The following is a 13773-nucleotide window of genomic DNA, read 5'->3' as shown; positions in this document are numbered from 1 at the left end:
ACTTATTTCATTAAAAATAATACCTGAAAGCATAACATGAGAATTTCGAAAAAAAAATACGAATTACACGAATGCAGGAAGTAGTTAGTAGCTGCAGATAGCGCTAATCTAATCTGTGGCGCTAATGTTATGTCACAGCACACGAAATTATTCGATCTGAACACACAAAGTGAAGTGTGTTTACTGTTTTCTTTTTAAATCTGATTTACAATTCAATGAACTTCTCCGAAAATTTATAGCACTGCTACTTTGGTTGATTGGTTTATTTTACTTCGCTTTTTCTGCCACTTTTGGCTAATCGCGAAGATGAGAATGAGTGATGATATGATGAAATTGATGAAGAGAGACCCGAATAACACACATGCTCAGGCCGGGATTCGAGTTTGTAAACCATGAGTAGAATCGTATTTTGCTTCTGGCTATCTCTGGGGTATATCATAAAATGCCGCTGAAGTAAGAGGTCCCAGCTTCGAACCCTGGTTGGTTAAGGCGTGGGTGCATCTTGTGTTTGTCCCACCATCCACATTTCAGCAGTCCAATTTCCATCCTCGTCGTCACGATTAAGCCAACAAGTAGGCAAGTGACGTAAATAAGCGTAACAGAAAGAATCGAAATATCGCACACCCTCGTTCTATATTTTGACATAAAAACGATCGGGGAAATACCGAAAATTAAACTGCGAAAAGAGAAAAGATAAAGATGAACTCACGAAAGATGAATCTTACGATTCAGTAATAAGAAATTTTATTATTTTAAAGATTGTATCTAAAGAAATAAGGAGAAAAACGGCATCACCTGGTACTGGGTGTCAAGAAAATTGGAAGTTGTGGGTGTGTGGAAAGATCACTGCCTGGGTTAACTGGTGCATGCACATTGCACAGCCGTGACCAGGGCCGTGGGTGTGACTATGAATCACCGTCTGCAGAGCATTTTTCTGAGTACAACTATCCACATTATGAATCATAGTTTGATTTTTCATTTTATTGAGCCGTACCCATACCGACATCGTCCCCCCCCAATACCTAGCCTATGCTTGAAATTGTAACCATTAAAAGTTAAATTTTGAATTAGAAAGTAAAATTTTGAGCGCGTCAGCACTTAGGCTATTTTGCACTCGTCACAATATACGGGGTCCAGCCCCTTATCATAACAAAAATAAAACACGTTTCTGAGATTAAAATATTCTTACCTTGGTTAAAAGCTGAGACTGTAAAAAGGCACTCAGCACATATAAAGACAAAACACAGGACAACACACACACAGTCTTACTAAGATTATACTGACCGTGAGTCCAGACGCCAGAGCCTCGTTACTTTCCAAATTCCGTCCAGGGTGTACTACGTGGAAGTGAGGTTGGCAATTGGGTGTACTACGTGGAAGTATCGCCCCTTACACCCCAGGTATTATATACCTGTTAACAATGTTATAGTGATGTAATCACAGAATGCAGTTTTTTCACATAATATTGGCAGGCTATAAGGTGACCAGGTTTTTAAAATAATGGGGCGGACCGTACCATCGAAATTTTTGCAAGATTTTTCTCTTAAAAATAACATAAAATTTAACATGCATGTGTTTTTCTAAAATATATGACAAATAGTTTACGCCTCGGTACCCTGCTGCAATATGCGCGACGAGGCGGGGTGAGGAGGGAATCAAAATAAACGACTTTCAATAATCGAATAGTAGTAGACACGCTGTCGTAATTAAATACTTTATGGGGATTATAACATAATGCGGCATTGGTCTTGGGGGTGGGGGACACCACTTGTTGCAGATAAGTAACTTTCTAATCTCTGTTCCGGCTTCGAATTCCGGTATGGGTATTCTTTGTAAGCGCTCCTTCATTAGTTTCATCATATCATCACCCATCCTCATCGTCGAGATTAGCTAAAAATAACACAAATCAAATCAAATGAATGGTGATCAATTTGCATTTTGCAGATTTCTCTGCCACTTTTGATACACAAGATGAAAAATGATTACTTGAAACTGTTGAAAGTAGTCTCGCAGGGTACCTTCACCCAGGACGGGACTCGAACGCGGACCCTTAGCTGGGAAGATCCGAGTCGAACACAATCGGCCACCGAGGCTACGAATAGTGGTATAATTTCATAGGTTGGCAATCCTGTCCCGCATCATCATGCGCGATCCATCGCGATCTTCATTGTACGCTTCCTGGCGCAGCATCTGTGCTTGAATGACCAGCTGTAAAGTGACTTAATATCGCCTTCATCGCTCCTTGTGTAACACGCCCGAGGCCAGGCTTTTATTAAGTATTGCAGACGAGAGAGAGTTAACACTTTTTTGCCAGCAAGGCAGGCAAGGACGTATGAGATGGTGTCCTAGGTGATTGGGACTCTTCCCCAGAAAGAACTACCCGTTACAAAAAATAAATGTTTTCTTTTTATTGGCATTTAAACAGAACTTTTATATTGGCAATGTATTGGAAAATTAATGGATAATAATAATAATAATGAAAATAATAACTAACGCTTTTTCAACCAAAGATAGAACAGTGGTTCGAACTCTCATTAGAGCATGGCCATCTATCTCGTGTTCACATGGTGGTATTTGATGGTGGATGAGGAACAATTTCTCCGGTTCTAATTTTTGGTACAGGAGGGTATTTATTTTTTAACTTTTACAATATCCTTATGCTTTATAAAAAAAAGTTGTTGGAATCTTCCCTCCTCATGAAAAAAAAATCAAATATTCATTATCATTCATCCTCATCGTCACGATTGACCCAGGAGGTAGGAAGCGTTACCGTACATAATAACCGAAATATAAAACAAAATACATTTATGAACTGTGATAGTGATCTTGGTTGAAAGTTGTTACATTACACTTCTTTTGGGATTACAGCCCCTCCTGAAATTTTGAGAACGTCAAAATTTTCAAATGAAAGCAGTAAAGGGAACTCGGAGAAAAACTATACTGTTTTACTGTTGTTTCTTTCCGGTTTAAAATGGCTTCTGCTGTACTGGAAATTTCAATAAATAAATAAAATGACCACGATTACCGTTTTTGTATTTGAACAACTTTTAAAACGAAGGTTGAAAATGGTAATTGCGGATAATTTTATAGCGTGTAACGCCCACCCCTTAAGAACGGAGCTAAATGCCTCGTGGCATAGTGCAAAGTGCACGGCGATCTTTACTTTTTTTCTTTTACTAGCACTAAAAGACCTGTTGAGTACATTGAGTCCCATTATCATACATTACATAAACAATTTCATAATTTACTTTGTCTACAAGTGGCTATGGATTAGGATTGCTTACGTGATAATGCATATCATAAATTTCGAATTTTGTTTGAATAGCAACTTCTGATAATGCCTGCTTCAACAAAGTTCTACCAACTGCTTTTAAGATATCTCCAACAGTGAATAGATATTTTAATGCACTCGGAAGCACTCCTTTGGTTAAAGCCGAAGATAAAAATATCCAAGAAGCAGTGACGTGCACTGAAGAGTAGCTAGTCTAGCAGAGATAGATCAATCAATCTCACATTTCTAATTATTTTCAAATGACAATATTCATTGTCTTGTTCAAGCCACAGTTCATATGCAACACTTCCTTTTTACGCGCTTCTCGTGCGATCCGCGATCCGCGGACAAAACTGGCCTAGCTCGCTCTTCCTTCGCCTCACCAGTTCCAGGTATAGAAACAGCCGCCCGAAGGAAAAGGGAAGATTTCTGCCTCTACCTCCCTTGCCCCTCACCCCCGCTGCAATTGTTGAAAACCGGTGCTTTCAGGTCCCCCAGGCTATCTCCTATAGGACATAGGGGAATGGTTTCCCTTTGATTTCTTTGTAAATCCCCTGAAAAAAACTTACGGGGAATTTTTTTGAAGTACTTATGTCCTCTGTATTTACACCACAACTTTTTACACGTTGCACAATATGTATGCATAATATGGGATGTAGTTTTATTATTTATTAAATTACAAATATTTGCTCAAGCTCTCTCTCGCTCTCGTTTTAGTAGTGTTTTATTTAAATATACTAATCTTTTGTCCTGTAACGGATGTATTTATTTTGGCAAGAGAACGCGCGTTCATATTGTTGTTGGTTTGGTTTATTTTACTTTCTTTTCTGCCATATTTGGTTATCGCGAAAATGAAGATGAGTTATGATATGATGAAATTGATGAAGGGACCTCATATGAACAATCCAGGCCGGGATTCGAACTCGTGTTGATCGCGCATTCTTGTTCCTATGTGTTGTACTCTGCAGTGAATAATGAAATAATTTTGAATGAAAAATGTATCTAAGAACTCGAAAAACCAAATTAATATTATTGAAGAAACTACAAGAAAGTGTGTTTTGTTACCTGTTTTGTTTCTGTGCATAAATTGGACTTAAAACACCAAATCAATGAACCGTGGGGGAGTGGTTGTTACAGCGCGCTAGGACACCACGAGTTCCAGGTTCGAACTCCGACCTGGGCATGGATGTTCTTTGTGTTTGTCCCTTCATTAATTTTATCGTATCATCTTCGCAATTAACCAAATGTGACAAAAAAGCGACGCTAAGTAAGAACAATCAAATCAAATCATTGATTGATTGCTTGGTTTGGTTTATTTACTTCGCTTTCCGCCACTCTTGGCTAATCGCGAAGATGATACGATAAAATTTGTCGAAGGGACACACAAAGAATACCCATGGCCAAGCCGAGATTCGAACCCAGGATCTCTGGCTTAGTGGTCAAATCAAATCGTCTTTTATTTTCGAATGGGGGTGGGAGTTACGTATACTTTCTTATAGTACTCATTCATCATTTTGCAATATTTTCCTGTTATTGACGTTCTATTTTTTAGGAATACTGGGCCCTAAAGGGGGAAGGGTATGACCCCCCACCCGCTTGAGCTCGCCACTGATTGCTACCCCAAGTGTCAACGTCACCGCACGTCACTGCCAAGAAGGCTTGTGAGAATCAAAATATTACTTCATGCGCATGACATTAACTTATCGTCTCATTTTGGTGTGTGTGATAACGGGCGAAATATTGTGTTTGGTTTAACTGCACCAAGTATTTATCTTGAAAATGTGAAGATTTCAAGTATTGTGACACACTTGATTGTGAGGTTACTTCCTCATGTTGGGATGACGTCAGACATTCACGGAGACAGGGGAGTCAGTGGCGCGCCGGGGAATTTCATAATAGTGTGTGACTATATTGATGGCTTAGAGCTTCGTTTCTTCGCTACTAGTCAATGCTATATTTTACTCATTTTCTATATATTCTGATTTCTTTAGTACAACCGAGTGAAAGGAGACTTGCCTCAACACTGAGTCGTTCTCGTCTTGGCATCGAAGTCCAAGTCTCGGTAACGTCCTCCAGTCTCGAAATATGTGGTATATATGGAGATGCACGTATCTAGGAATATATTTCGGCGGGTGGGGGCCCGAACCAAGTGTCTCAGAAATAATAATAATAATAATAATAATGCTTAAATTTAAATACATATTATAATTGTATTAGATTACTTAAATATGTAAATAATTAATATCGCATTGTTATAATTGAATCAGCAGTTTGAAGAAGGGAACAAATCCAAAAAGCTGATTGTTGGGAAATTAAAAAAAACTGTCTATTGTCGTTACTGTTCATTATGGCTGAATCAAAATCGTATAAGAAATCCGTTACATATACCTACTATCCTAGTGCGTAGTATTTTTGGTATTGGACTTTAATAAAAAGGAATATGAGGATTATAAAAGTAAGGATTCGTTCCCTTCTTCAAACTGATGAGATGCGCATTAGGTATTATGCAGATAAATGCTGGATTTGAAAAAAATCCAAATATTTATTTGTCACAAAATATCATAGAAATGTTAAGTAGCATACATTATGTTGTGATTTCAACATTGAGGAATCTTGAACTATTGAATACAGTGTCCAAACGTACACAAAAAACTATTGCTCCCCTTCACTCAGACCATCATCCTCCATTGTCGCAGTCATTGGGCTTGTCAACACCTCTTCATAAAATTGTTTGTATTCATCGGGAATGTACGTGACTATCTTGGCTACATCCTGTATCTTCTTGTGATTAATGGGGATGTGTCCATCATACGCTAGATTAGTTGGAATCTGGGCTACTGCTGAGTTTGGCTTTTGCAGCAGGAAAGTGTGTTTCACTAGGCCATCGATATACTCAGATGTGGTCAAATAACCTCTCGGTAAGGAGTATTCCACTTGCCTGTATTTAGATATCATAAATGATGTGGTCTTGTCAAGGGACTTTGCTGTTTTTTTGTAGAACTGCGGCTTCCCTCTATTATCAACGGCCAGTTTACCTGACGTAATCAATGAAGTTAACCTAAACAGTGCTTTATTTGTGATACCGTGCAAATTTGAAAATGCCTTTTTACACACAGGTACACGTTCAGTGCCTTTCATTACGTGGTAAACAAAAATGCTATCACGTTTAAGTGGAACTGCACTTTTCGAACCCCTACGTGCTGGTGATTTACGGTCAATGAGTCCCATTAAAAATGTGTCTTGCTCATTTTTCGTTTGAAACCCTCGCAAAGTATTCAAACAGTGTTCCTTGTCATTTACACTGAATTTCTTACTAAATTTCTTCTTACAAGAGCAATCCCCATCTCTATTTGACTTTGCAGGCACTGTCTTTCCAGTTCTAATACTTACATACTCTTCACCTCGAAGTCTTTTGTTTTTCTGCACTACATAACTATACGTTTCTGGGCGCCGAACACCTTTCCTCCTCTTTTTAGGCGTAAGAACAATATCGCTGTCCGATGAACTAGCAGACATTCCAATAAGTTGCAAACACTTCACAATCATTTAGATTACTCGTTTAGACCATCACAGATTGTAACTCAGATACTAATTGCAGGTTAACCTTGGTAAACACAACAGAAATGTACAATAATATACACAAGGTTCAACAAGGTCTTGCATACCATCGCAACTTGTAACAGCTGTTAGCAAGTGCGATCTCAGCGCCACTAGTGGGAAACGGATGAATCAGTTTGAAGAAGGGATCAAAACCTGGATTCATTCCCTTCTTCAAACGTACGAATATTTTCAAGGGCAATTACACCATCAAGCGTGTGGATTTCGGTCCCTTTTCCTAACGTCCTAGATGCGGGTATATGTTAAGACACGTTTGGAGCAAAAAAACGAATTTCGATTTTTTGGCGCTTGTTCCCTTCTTCAAACTGCTGATTCAATTATTACATGCATAGTTTAAAAGACGATATAGGAATAGAGATATAACAGCACGTATTCATTATCTAGCTTACGAGTAGTTAAGATCGCCAAAATTTGTATAAAAACAACTGCCCTTGGAAGGAAATTAATGTTAAATAGTCAAATAGATAAATATTTGAATATTTATTGACTAACAAAAAAGGATGTACGTAAAGTAAAATTCCTGACCAATATTTTAAACACTTTATTATAGCTAGTAGCGTGCATAAATCTTCTTTGGTACTGTTATTCAAAGCCATATGATCCCAATATAAATAATGCTTCCAATAAGTTAGGCGAAAAAATACCCTCTATTATGCAACAAATGCTAAACAAGCATATTTTTCATTATTCAATGTTTGTAATTGGTAAGTCTTTCGGGGGGGGGGTTCGGACCCCTTGGGACCCCCCCCCCCAAATACGTCCTTGTATAAGGGATATATAATACAGAACGCCTACTTTCAACTGTTTGACGTATCGTTTTGACGCTACGAACCCTCTAGGGAGGGAATTTTATCCTGAATGTATGCAACGGTGTTCGGAACTCATACTTGATACAAGACGGCCTTGTAAAAATTGAGACGAGAACGAGACCAGATCCTTCGAGACGAGCTCGGAAATGAGACAGACCTTTGTAAAATCGAGACAACACTGAGGTTTAATGTCCGGGACTCCTGGTCCGTTCCAGATTTGGTATGATATTGTAAATTTTACCGAACAAATTTACTTTACCTATCTGATCATTCAGAAAAAAGTAATATATCTTGTTTATAGTTATTACAAGATCAATCCTTAGTGGTGTTTGTGAGCCTGTGCTGCGAGATTGCATTACGCTCAGGAAAATATTAAATTTTTCGAGGACTCGTAGCGACGAAATAAGGTGTCAAACAGAAAAAAATAAACCTTAACGACCTTTACAGTTCTGTATATGGTGTGGATCTGGACAGTAGCGGCAATCAGGTACCAAAACTGGGAAGGGGGCTATTTGCCGTCAATTGGCTGGTGGATGTTTTCACGGTGACGCCATGTGTATGTTGTTTATATTACCTATGTATTTCGAGTTTCAAGACGAGACCTAGTCTAGATACATACTTGCCCTTCGAGACCGTGTCGAGAAAAAAGACTTGTGTTTGTAAATAGAGACGAGACCGAGATCGAAACAGGCATTTACAATAATAGACGAGACCGGGCACGAGACAGACATTTTCAACTCGAGACGAGATCAAAACACAACCAAGTCTCGCCTTGTGTCGTCTCGTCTCAATATCATTCATTACGCCCCCCCCCCCAACATGTATTTTCGTTACACCAAATACTAACTCTGTGGAGGCACATGGCACAGTGGTTCGGATCCCGCTTCAAACTGTAGGTCCAGTCCCGATTAGCCTTTCTGTGCATAAAGTGGACTTAAAACAACAATTCAATCAATTCAAAACCAAATACTAACAAAAGAGATTGATTCATAGTAGTTCTTTGAAAAGGAAAGGAGCTTTTTAGAACTTTCAGTAGCTTTTATTGTCTGCATAATTACATCGAGATGAGATGAGATATGACAGCAGCATTTTTTTAAATAACGAAAACGTTATCCTTAAATCACACATGAGAATGAAAACAGTGGTGGTAAACTCCCTTTTCAAAACAGACCTGACTTGAAAGTTGACAACTTCTGAATGGTTTATTCGTGCTTGTAGAAAAAAATCTGACTGTTTCAAACAATCTGATCAATACAAAAATAGTTTAACAAAAGAAACATTTTGTAATATTGTACCTACATTCGAAATAAATATGTAAAATTTTATGCGTAATAAATTTTGTTCGTTAAACTCAGAAGAAATTCAAAGTTTGAATGTTCATAATATTGAATTACTTAGCCATTCCATGTGTGAGAATATTTTATAGCACAAGTCGAATTTCTATAGCATATTAATACATTTTTTTGGAATATCGGACATTTTTTTTCGATTTTACAATTATATTGCTGTACTTCACACCAAAAAATACCTTACTAGGTATTAGAAAAATAAACAAAAACTTATAAAAATTAATTGCCATTAGTATTACGCATAGAATATCGCAATACGCCATACTCATTGTGAAAATGTATTATCATCATTTCGAACCTCAGTTGTATAATTTTCCCCAGACGTTTGAAAGCTAATGTAGAACGTGTGTGTGATACTATACTTTTTAAACCATGTCACCAGATGTCACTACAAATTGATATTAAAAATAATTTGTTTCTATAACTGGGGTTACAAGACCACCAGTCGATTTTCTGTCGATGGCCTCCTTGCCATTTTATGTGTCACTAATTGGTTACTTCAGAGTTTAGTTACATTTATTTGCAAATGAAGGCACAACAAGAAATACAGGCCCATCTTTACACCTGAAAGTTTTATGTGAATGCCAGAAGACAGAAGACCACATGGCAAGTTATTTCAAGCATATCTATCGTATCCTACTTATGTCATGGAATGCCTCTACAAGATTATATTCATCTGTTTTATGAGTGGTCTGTTTTCAGCAAGGTCTGTTTTCGAAGTCTGTCAGGAGGAAATAAACATCTATTTCTACTTTGGTTATTTCACGTAGTTTTTATACGTCTCACAGGCAATGGCGACGATTATGATGAATGAGGATGTAATGTGCGAGAATGAATGAAATAGATGATATTCGTAGATCAAACATAGCGAGTTACGCTTAGCCATCCTGCCACAGAGTCGTCTGAAATCAAGTAAGCCTAATAGCTTGAAATGAAAACTTTAGGACAAAGATTTTTTTATTATATCGTATTTCACAACCTTTTTCGAATATACATCCCATCCCTGCAACGTATATTCACAAATCACTTACTATTCTGCAAAAACAGTCCTGAAGGGCTCGTAGAAAATAGCAACTCCACCTGATTTAGCAAATTTTAAGTTCTTCAGCCGGAAATGACGTCGACTTCTTGTATAGCCACAGATTAATGGTATAGCTAACAGTTGGACTAAGCTGAGAGAATGGATGACACATGGACGAATTGTAAAGATTATTCGTCGCATATGACATCGGGTGATGACATTCTCTGCATCCAAGAAAAGAAGTTTTTTTCCCTAGAAATGTTGGCTTAGTATGGAGCAAGAAGTTTATTATCCTTCTCAGTTGTGTTTATAGTGAGATGTGCTGTATTCCTTGCATACTTTCAAAACAATGAGGAGAGTGAGATAAATTAGGAGAAGGGGAGGGGACTTTAGATGTATTGCATGTTCTTTCCCTGTTTAAAAGTCTGTAATAACTAGAACCATATATTTATGGTGATTGGTGAATAAAAGATCAAGATTTCGGTACAAAAACTGGGCATATCTCGGAATCAAAAACGGCATATAAAATGGCATTTCGGTGTTAAAATGGGGAATAAAAATTTCTCAAATATATAGTTATCAGAGTTTTAAGTTTATTCCTGTGAAAAAGAGTTTATTTTTGCTTCTCAAATATTTACAGCAGAATTAATCAATTTTCCGTGATTTGCATAATTCACAGCATAATTCAGACGTCAGAAGTTGTCACATTAGTAAATAAACCCTAAATTTCATGTTTAAGAGTATATTTTGCATTTTGCAGTTCATTTCACATCATTTCGTGACAAAACATGGTAGCAACTCCAATATTAAATCCTAATCAATATTATTGTAGTTGGGATGCATTTCGGACAAATACCAATTATTTGTACAAGTTATTGAAGCATTACAGTTTAATTTTTTTATCGGCATTACAAATTGTGTTATATAGGCTAGAGTTGCCTTTCTGTCCCATTTGGCTTATCGCGAAGTTGGGGATGAGTGGTAATATGATGAAATTGATGAAGGGACACTGACATAGGACACCCGTGCTCATGCCGGGATTTGAATCCGTGAATTTAGATGGTGGGATCGAAACTTGACCATTTAACGCGCTCAGCAAGCCGGCAGTGTTACAATAAGATCAACATGAGATAAATATCCATAAATTACCTTATTCATTAATATCTCGAAAAGTTGACCTAAGGAAAGTAGCAGGTTGGGAATATGCCGAGTGCAATTTCTTCCTTCTTCCATCCCCGAAAACTTCAACCCTCAAAACCTACTTCCCTAAATATAGCCCCACTTTAAAGGTTCTGATCTATTCTCCGATTAAACTTCGTATGAGACTTTAACTTCCCCTGTGGCAGTTGCACGGTTGTCAGCAACTCAGCCAGACTTGTAACACATTTCGAACGGGTTCAATTAAGTGAACTGGCCACTGGGTGATCGTTGGGCATGCGCATTTATCTATGAAACCCATAATACGAGACAAACCGATAGCAATGACCTGAAATACGTATGCGTGACTGAAAGACTCGCATTTCCTCTATTACGATTTGATCAATCACGCAATGTATGTACATCGCCCATCCCTTAAATTTCTTGGAATTGCTACATGTTAAGTCTCATCCTCACTTCTGTTTCACTCACTGTCAACCAACTTTACTTAATAGGAATAGATTTGTCGTCTTGCAAACATCTCTGTGTTCAGCGTTTAAAATGTAGTGGCAAAGTGTGTTTTGTTTTTGTAAACTCTATTTTATTGACAGCTTATTGGGACCCTACAGTCACGGACACTTCTGGCTTTTAACAATTCCATTGTTGGTATCATAACAAACAGGAAATGCCTGTGACTACAGCAGAAATGTCAGAACGCTTATGCGCGGTTCATGTTTTGTAACACAAGTTATGGGGACATCTTATCTGGCATAAATGGTAAGAATGTTCTGAATAAGTATCGCAGGCCACTACTGCAAATCTACATATAGCCTCATATTGGCAACCCTCCTTATTTACTTGACAAGTTGAGTCCTTGTAACATATTAATCACAATTACAGTGCAAGAACATCTCCATTACACTCCCGCGGTGTAACGCTGAAGCATATCATTCTTATATTTATTTGTTGCGGTGAAATCGAGGAATCAAATATCTCTACTTCGAAAGAAAACAAAGCATTTTTATTGTTAGATTAATGTTGGATTATTTTGATTTGTTAATTTTTATTATATTTTCCGTTTTCCTACATCCACATTTTCATACCTTTTCATGTTAATGTGATTTATGTAATGTTCGTATAAGGAAGATTATTTGATTTGATTTGAGTTTTGTTATTTGGTGTCGCTATTCTTCCACTTATGGCTAATGAGGATGAGTGATGATTAGACCTCGGATTTTTAGGTTCTAAAAAGTGTGCTTTTAGATTCCTAAAATAGGCTCTAAAAATCCTAAAATAGGTTCGAAAAACCTTAAAATACGCTCTAAAAATCCTAAAATTGGCTCTAAAAATCCTAAAACTATTAAGTTACGCTCGAAAAATCCTGAAGTAAGTTCAAAAAAACTTAAAATTGTTAAAAATTCCTGAAAAATGCTGATTAGGTATAATCACCGGCAATGAAAATGGGACACCTATATCCTGAAATACGCACTATCTTGCATAACGTTACCAGCGCACAAATTGGCAAGAAGTGCCAACTATGCAATAGCAAACGATCCAGGTTGAGTTCGTGTTTTGAACGGTAATGTTACCCTTTCAATGCGGGAATGGGGATAAAATACCTAGAAATATATCACCTTCATTTTACCTGACATCTGTCGGCACTAAAAAAACACAGCAAATAGCATTGTACCTGATACACCTGGTACCTGTAAACATCAAATGATAACTCGTACAAACGGTAAAAATATGTATATATATATTTACACAAGAAACACCTTACAGGTCCCCCTGACTCATTCGTTCATTCGGTCACTCAATGGAGCATATCAACATGAAAGTACACATATAATGCTCGTATTTAATCAAAGTACTCTTTCTTTTTTGTTTAACATGAACTTGAATTAGGTCGTTAATCTTTCTACTCCTGTGACCATTACTACCATTACGTGCCAGCCCTCGAAAAAAACAATCATCAGAAAAATAGGTCGGCTTGAATGAACCTTCGTTCACAAGAACATACGCATCAATACCGCAAGTATGAAATTTACCAAATTTCTCAGACGGGGATAATTGCAACAATCCCCTCTCGTCCTTTCAAAGCAGTCACAGCTCTGCTGCGTGATGCAATACTTAATTAGGCTTCAGCTGCCGGACTACTTCAATTAACCATCGGCGCGAGCAAACATTACATTGCCACTCTACAATAGAGAAAACCTCACTTGCTTGACCTGGGCAATTTAACATACATTCCTCACAAATAAAAGACTAAACAGACAACCTTCGATAAGTTATTTAAACGACTGGGGCGGCTGATTACATTACAATGAAGTACACATTGACAAGTTACAATGGAATTTAACTTGATAAAGGAGCTTTATCATTAAATACTGACATTTAAAGAGATTAAAAAATATAAACATGAAACGACCTATTATATAACAATTACTCAAAATACAAAACACGAAAGTTAGGTTTGGAATTCCGAGTCACGTCGTAATACCGCGAATCAATATGGTTTAAGCTGTTGTGGTAGGGCGATGATAGAAAACAATACATTCACACGTGGAT

General features: G+C 37.5%; 1 protein-coding gene across 1 annotated transcript in view; it reads left to right on the top strand.

The window, feature by feature from the left end:
• LOC146000592 (mitochondrial ribosome-associated GTPase 2) overlaps positions 1-13773 on the top strand; it is a 108694-nt gene that overhangs the window by 8512 nt on the left and 86409 nt on the right. The gene's annotated exons all lie outside the window — the stretch shown is intronic.

Source organism: Lepisma saccharinum, chromosome 1 (assembly GCF_977018435.1).
Source record: "Lepisma saccharinum chromosome 1, izLepSacc3.1, whole genome shotgun sequence".
Lineage (NCBI taxonomy): Eukaryota > Metazoa > Arthropoda > Insecta > Zygentoma > Lepismatidae > Lepisma > Lepisma saccharinum.
This window is presented reverse-complemented; position numbering and strand designations above follow the sequence as displayed.